At 50.5% G+C, this 8,062-nt stretch overlaps 1 pseudogene; it reads right to left on the minus strand.

Moving 5' to 3' along the window:
* Positions 1–1,915: 1,915 nt before the first annotated feature.
* LOC150023102 (uncharacterized) lies at positions 1,916–3,038 on the minus strand (annotated as a pseudogene).
* Between the last annotated feature and the right edge of the window lie 5,024 nt (positions 3,039–8,062).

Below are 8,062 nucleotides of genomic sequence, written 5' to 3' on the forward strand. Positions count from 1 at the left end.
AGGTCTCTTCTTGTGAAAACAATATCTGACTCCCATGGTTCCCCCGAGAGCCTCTCTTCGATCGAATTCACCCCCCTCGCGTATTTCTTCCGCTGGGAGGCGGTGGGTCCTCCGCCGGAAAAACCTCCAGCAATGGTGTGGACCTCGCCAAGCACAGGCATCTCGTGTGCTGGTTCATCTGCCGGCGGCGGCAAGGTGGCGGTCATTGTGGAATCTGCGACATAGTCTTTCAAAAACCCAGTCCTCACCAGCTCATCTAGCTGGTAGCCCAACGACAGGCAATTATCAATGTGGTGCCCGAAAGCCTCGTGGAATTCGCACCAAGAGTCTTTACGAGGCCCTAACACCTTGTCGGTCTTCACCGGTCGCCTCAGCCTCTCAGCTATGTTAGGCACGGCGATCAAATCCTTCAACTCAACCACGAAGTTGTACCTCGCCGGTCTCGCTCTTTCTCTGGCGGGGCGATCGCCTCCTGCTGGACCCCGGGGCTGGGGCTTTCTGGCCTCGTAGGGGCGTCTCGCTTCTGGCTTCTTTCTCCCCGTCGTGGTCTCATTGACCCTGACGGGTTGAGCTCGCGTCGGTCCCCTCGGGCGTGAGGGCACGGCGCTGGTGCGCTTCACACATACCTCCCCTTCGGAAGCAATATGCTCTACCGCCCTACGCCGTAGTTCAGCGAAAGTCCTAGGGTGGTTGCGTATAATGGATTCTCCAAAGGGGCCGGGGCATACGCCTTTCACAAATGCGTACACGATCATAGGCTCCTCTGTTGTACCAACCTTCACGACTTGGGCCCCGAAGCGATTGATATACTCCTTCAGGGTCTCCCCCTGATACTGCTTCACATCAAACAGATCGTAGGAGACCGGCGGCGGGGCCTTGTTGGCTAGGTACTGTTCTCGGAACAATCGCGACAATTGGCGGAAAGATGTGATATGACCCTCTGGGAGGCTAATGAACCAATCCATAGCCATCCCGGTCAGGGTGCTCATGAAGAGCTTGCACTTGGCGGCATCAGAACCGCCTATCAGGACCATCTGTGTGTGAAATGCAGCAAGGTGTGTCTCTGGGTCCTCCATTCCGGTGAAGATCACCTTGGGTCCCGCGAATGTGTTCGGGATCGCTGTGTCTAGTATCTCCTGCGAGAAAGGAGTGGAAAACTCCCTTGGTGGGGAATGGTTCTCCATCTCGTCATGCCCAGGCCGCCTCCTATCGTTTCTCAGGCCCTGGTGCAACTCCTCATTCACACGGTGGAGCTCTTCGTTCCGCTCATGCGAGGCGTCAAGGTCTGCCTGCATGCGTTCCTGCTCCATTTTCGAATCCGCCATGTCCTGCTGCAGCCCCCTCATTATTTCCAGGACCTGTTGCATGGATAGTTCTGCTGGGGCTGCGTGTGCTGTGCTTCGTCTAGTGGGGGCCATTGTCACTCCAACCTCCTTCAACGTTACTGTAACTTGGTAGATTTTCTCGAACTTGTGATGGGACTGATGTTTTATATCGGCCCCACGGTGGGCGCCAAATGTTCCGTCCGGTTGACCGGGACGTCTTCGTGCGCGACCTCAACCGTCAGCTAGGGACTCCTTCCCACTGGTTGCCTGTGGATTCCTGCAAAAAAAGAGGACAAAGAGGCGCCCTAGCGGCCGTTTGCACTCCGACGCTCAAGTCAGCCAGCAAGAAACACCAAAACTGTTCACCTCCGTCTCTGAGCACCGCGTGTGGCACTCTGAAGGTGGTAAGAAATAACTGTGTATATGTGTGTGTGTTGTCTCTTTCAGGCAAAAATATTTCTCAGTCACTTGTACGTAACCTTGAAGCACGAGCAAGCAACTAGAGAGTTCTCTGGTAAATTTGCCAAAAGTTCCAACCCTTTTTCCAACATTCCCCGCGCTATTTAAACTACCCAAGCATTTAAAGCGCCTTAAAGCGCTTTTAATAGTACTAACACCGTGTGATGGTACCCTATATCCATTGACCATGGTAACCGAAGGTAAATAACCCGTAGTAGATAGGGAAGAGAAAAAAGATTTATTACCAGTAATGTGATCAGTGGCACCTGAATCTAGAACCCAAGGGACAAGGGAAGTGGAGTGACTGAGGCCAACAAAAGATGTACTTGAATGTGCAACAGAAGCCGTGGAACTAGGGTTCTGACGATCCTCATACCATTTAAGAAATTCATTGAAAATAGAAGGCTGGTCTGGGGTATCAATTGAAGTATGGTCCATGGTAAAAGGTTGCACAGGGGCAATTTGAGCAACCGCAACAGATCTAGGAGGACGACCATGTAAGGCATAACATCTGTTAATTTTGTGGTCAAGTTTGCCACAATGGTCACACTTGTGACGCCCTTTGCCCGGCTTGTGAGGGAGAGTACGATCATTATGCTGAGAGACTAAAGCAGAAGAGTCATCAACATGAGACGTTATATCAGTGGTGTGTTTACCTGGCACGTGCAAAAGTGTAAAACAAGTGGAAGTAAAATTGGGCACAATAGGAGATCCCAAAATTTGATCACGAACGTGAGAATAATCATCAGAAAGGCCATGTAAACCCAATAACATGAAGAACTTGGATCTTTGTTCTAGTTCTTGAGATGGAGTAGGGGCAGTAGGTAATAACTCATTAAAATCATGAAGAAGAGCATGAAGTTTACCCAGATATTCTGCCATTGTACCATCAAGACATTTGGGAGCAACAATTGTGAGAAGATTTTGACACACACCATAAAGATGTTAAGTATCATTGGTGTATAATAATTTTGCTTTTTCCCAAACTTCTGAACATGTCTCATAGGTACGAAAAATTTGTTTTAAGGATGAGTGAATGGTCGATTTCATAACAATGCATAATTGAGCATCAATTTTCAACCAATGGGAAACCTCATTTTCAGCAACAGTATGATGAGTAAGATGATCATCATAACCTTGACTCTTAAGCCATAATTTAATATCTGATGCCCAAGTGTCATAATTGGTTCCATCCAATTTGTCAATGGAAAGATGAATATTGGCGTAATTAGTATAAATAGATGGATCCGGCATAATGACTGCGGAAGAAGCCACAGTGGTAGCGGCAGCAGAAGAAGCCATAGTGGCAGCGGCAGCGGAAGAAGCCATAGAAGATAAGGACAAATCCAGTCACCGATTAATTGGCGACAACAACAAAGATGAAGGCTCCGACAGCGATTCTGGCAACGTCTCCAGCGGAGGCTCCGACGAGATTCTGGCGGCGGGTCCGGCGAGATTCCGGTGGCGGTCCGACGAGGTAGTGGCAGTCCGGCAAGACAGTGAGGCGGTTGCTGGAAAATTCCAGTGAATAGTGGGTTCACCAATAAAAATTGAACCCTAAACCCTAAACCCTAACCTTATGCTTTAGATACCATATTAAAGAAAAAGAAAGAATAAGGTAAATCCCTTATGTATATTGAACACATAAGGTTATGTTTATATAGGAAAAGAAACATATGGGCTAAGCCCATTACATAAATATGAGATATCTAACAATATCTATAATATCTCATAATATCTCATAATATCAAATAATATCTAATTATATCTAATAATATCTAACATAGACAAAGGAGAACTTAGAGTAAGGTCTCATGATGAAGAGGTAAGATTTAATCTTTTTGATGATGTAACTAACTGTATTACAGATAAGAATGGGAGACAAGAGGAAATATCAAAAGATGGTGAGCAGTTGGAGGGCTCAAAGCCAAAGGAGGAAATTACTCGTCATGAAAAGTTAAAGGCAAAAGGAGACAGGAACAATAAAGGGAAGCTAGTGAAAGAAGATGAATATCGGCCAAGACAACCTATCATGCTCATTGCAGGTAGGGGGAAAGGAATGAAGAAGACAAAGAAATTGTGGGTTGTACCACCCAGGTAGTCGGAATAGATGACGTGGCAGCAAGCTATAATATAGGCATGCTGAACGGGACACCTGGCTGGCAGAAGGGAAGGAAGTCAGGAGGCTCGTGTAGTCGCCAGTTATTAAGTTGGCGTGCCCCGATCTCTAGCATACCTAAACCGGCGGTCACCAAGTTTGTGTCGTAGTCACCGGATGTGAACCCAGGCGACAAGGCGATCGGAGATCACCGAGAGGGGGACATCGCCGAAGGATCAGGAAAGCTTGTTCCAGGCTTTCGAAGCAAAGGATGAAGTCGTCAGATGGTCATTCCCTAGCTGGCCAGAGGTTGAGGTCGGGGAACAGCTTACCCGAGCATGCACCGTGAAGTAAGTAAAGTAGAATATAATGGCGGCCGGCGAGACCACAGGGAAGATGTGTATGATGACACCCGTACTCGCCACACAGAAGAGATCACGCTCCAAGACAGCTATACGCTGAGTTGCTTCCTGCATAGGTAACTTAGTCGAACAGCCTGAAGAGTAAGAAGTCACGCTTAAGTCAAGGATGCTCCAGATGGTGACACGTGTACAGCTGGATGCGAGCCACGTGTCCAGATGTGTAACTGTCAGGAGAGAGAAAGCGCACAGGTATATAAGGGATCGTAACGAACTTCTGAGGTACGCGCGTTTTAGAATACTTCTTTTACGCTTGCGAGAACTTGAGTACGCTGAGAGAGAACATTACACGGTTCCTGAAGTTCTTAGTTTTCCTCTTAGTATTTTGGTGGTTCAGTCGCTGACTTGAGCGTCGGAGCGCGATCGGCCGCAGCGGCGCCGTTCTGTCTTTTGCAGGTTCTTGAGGTGAATCAAGGTGAAGGACGGGAGCTAACACGGTGCAAAGTTGATCCAGAGGAAGCTACCTTTGACGAGGCAAGGCTCTCGCGTTCTGGTCAACAGGCAGGATCATCAGGCGCCCACCGTGGGGTCGTGTAAAACCTGTCCCCATCCACAGCGTGAGTTCTTAGAGTTTCAGTAGTTTCTGTGTGGTTGTGTGCTGGTGCAACCGTTTTCCGCCGTTCATTCAAGATTTTGTTTGGTGATTTCGAAGTTTCTACCGTTCATTTGGGTTTTGATCGGTAGTGTGAGGTTTTCCACCGTTCGTTCAAGCTTTCGATCGGTTTTCTTGGAGTTTCTTGCTGTTCGCGCGATTTTCAGTCGGTTGTTCGGTGCTTTTCCCGTTCGATTGCGTTTCTGGTTAGTACATCGGGAGCCTGTGGGAGAAGTGGTAGTTTCGCGGTGAAGTTGCAGGCTTCTGTGAAGGTTTCGGCGTCCGAATCTATCGGCGTGCTGTTGCAGTTGCGTTTGCGGAGGTTTTAGGGAGTTTGAGAATTTCCAACTGGTTAATTGTTGGATCGATCGTTGCTGAAGGAGATTTTGTTCGTCGAACTTTGGTTTGCTGAGTTTTCATGAGAAAGATGAGAAGCAACCGTTCAAGTCCAGTTGTGCGAGTTGCTACTGAAGGCACCATGACCATGGCGCAGATGATGGAGATCATGCGTACGCTACAGGCGAATGTGGAGACCTCGCGCATAGAGCAGACAAAGATGCATGAGGACCTAGTCGCCTCTCAGGCCAGAAATGAAGAGCTCAGCAAAGTGGCTGAGGAGTTGCGCCAAGCTCTTCAGGAGCAGAGAGGACGCCCGGTCGCTGACGAGGTCGCACCGTCGTCGCCACCTCGCATTTTCCCTATGCCATTTGCTCAGGCGATCACAGACACGCCTATCCCTGTGAGTGTGGTACCTGTGAAGGCTACTTTCACCGGCGTGGAGGACCCTGAGGCACATCTCACCACGTTCCACACGCAGATGATGTTGTCAGGAGGCTCGGATGCTGTATATTGCAAAATGTTTGTGAGCACGCTCCAGGGAACAGCGGTGGAATGGTTTGTGAGCTTGCCTACAGGTCACATAACCAATTTCCAGCAGTTTTCGAAGCTTTTCGTCGAGCAGTACATTGTGAACAAGGCGCCACCTAGGGTGTCTTACGACCTATTCGACATAAGGCAATACCAGGGAGAGTCCCTCAGGGACTATCTGAAACGTTTTGGAGCACAGATGGTCCGCTCGCCTGCCAAAGACGAGGAGATGCTGGTATACGCCTTCAAAAAGGGCGTGCTGCCGGGACCTTTCTGTGAGGCGCTGATCAGGGCTCACCCCGCCACGTGTGCGGAGGTTAGGCGACTTGCGGTGGCCCACATCGCCGACGAAAGTGAAGTCGCCGAGAAGAGGGGAAGCGTGGCCCCTGCTAGGCCACGCGCCCAGACCAGGATCCAGCCACAGAGGGTGCTAGAGACAGCAGTGGCCAAGAGGGATCAAAGGACTCGCCATCCTTATGATCCAATGAAAAACAAGGGCAGAGGCCCAGGGCGCCCCAGGGATTACAATCGCCCGCCAAAGCATAAGTTTGTCATGGGGTTGGCGGATCTGATCGCCATCCCCAACATAGCAGCCAGGCTCAAGGCACCTGAGAAAGTGGGCGATAAGGTGTTAGGACCAAAACCAGACGCCTGGTGCGAGTTCCACCAGAGTTTTGGTCACACCGTTGATTTGTGTTTGGCACTGGGATACCAGCTCGACGACCTGGTCAAGAGCGGTTTCTTAAATGATTACCTGCTGGACAGGAGGACGGGGGGCGCGTCGAGCTCCCAGCCGGTGGGTGGTGAGGCTCAGCAGCATGAGATCCACACCATCGCAGGAGGTTTCTCGGGTGGTGGATGCACCGCATCACAGAGGAAGAAATACGCAAGGTCTGCGATGACGGTGGAAATGTTCGAGGACCACTCGCCAGATGTGGACATTACGTTCACAAGAGAAGATCATAGGGACGTTGTGCCTCATGACAACGATCCCATAGTCATCTCGCTTGTCACAGCGGGAAGGAAGGTCCACAGGGTACTGGTGGACCAAGGAAGTTCGGCAGATGTGATGTTCTGGCCGACTTTCACACAGCTGCAACTACCCCTTGACCAGCTGAGGCCCTATGGAGGGTGCTTGTATGGGTTCGCTGGCGGATCAGGTGGAGGTCAGGGGGTACATCGAGTTAAGAACTACATTCACGGATGAGGCGGGCTCGAGGACGGAGAAAATCAAGTACCTCGTCGTGAATGCTCCCTCAGCATATAACATTCTGTTGGGAAGACCAACACTCAACAGAATAGGAGTTGTGCCCTCGACCAGGCACAAGAGGGTGAAGTTGCCGTCTATGGAGGGGGTGGTGATCACCATCAAATCTGACCAGAAGGAAGCAAAGAAGTGCTATGAGAATAGCCTGAAGAATAAGAGGTCAGTAAGTTACATCACGACCACCTCGCCTCTCGCTGTGAAGCCCAGGTCGACGACGATGGAGGCGACCGCCGGCAGCGATGTCGTCATGGTAGATGCTGAAGCAAGGGAGGAGAACGCCGATCGGGAAGAAGAGGCGAGGAACCGCCCAGAGGAAGCGAGGGAACTGGGAATCGCCAGGGCGGTGATCGCCAGGGAAACCCGACCCAAACCCGTCGAGGAGTGGCTCGAAAGGGAGATCGGGGGAAAGGTCTTCAAGCTGGGAAGATCTTTGGAGGCCGAACTCCAAGACCAGATCGCCAAAGTGATAGAGCGGCATCTGGATGCTTTTGCATGGTCTGCTTCAGACATGCCGGGAATCGACCCCGACTTCTTGTGCCATCACCTAGCAATGGACAACCAGGTCAAACTAGTGCGGCGGAGAAGAAGGAAGTTTAACGAGGAGAGGAGGCAGGCGATCAGGGATGAAACACAGAAGCTCCTCGCCGCAGGCCATATCAGGGAGGTCCAGTACCCTGAGTGGTTGGCCAATGTCGTGCTGGTAAAAAAAAGCAATGGGAAGTGGCGCATGTGCGTCGACTTCACTGACCTGAACAAGGCTTGCCTAAAGGACTCGTATCCTTTGCCAGGCATAGACGCCCTGGTCGACAGCGCTGCAGGGTGTAAGTTGCTGAGTTTCCTGGACGCCTTCTCGGGGTACAACTAGATAAAGATGCATCCCATGGATGAAGAGAAGACCGCCTTCATAACCGAGAGATCGTGTTACTACTATAAGGTGATGCCCTTTGGGCTGAAGAACGCGGGCACCACGTACCAAAGATTGATGGATAGGGTACTTGCACCAATGCTGGGAAGGAATGTGCAAGCGTACATGGA

Source organism: Phaseolus vulgaris, chromosome 11, assembly GCF_051622355.1.
Source record: "Phaseolus vulgaris cultivar YP4 chromosome 11, ASM5162235v1, whole genome shotgun sequence".
Lineage (NCBI taxonomy): Eukaryota > Viridiplantae > Streptophyta > Magnoliopsida > Fabales > Fabaceae > Phaseolus > Phaseolus vulgaris.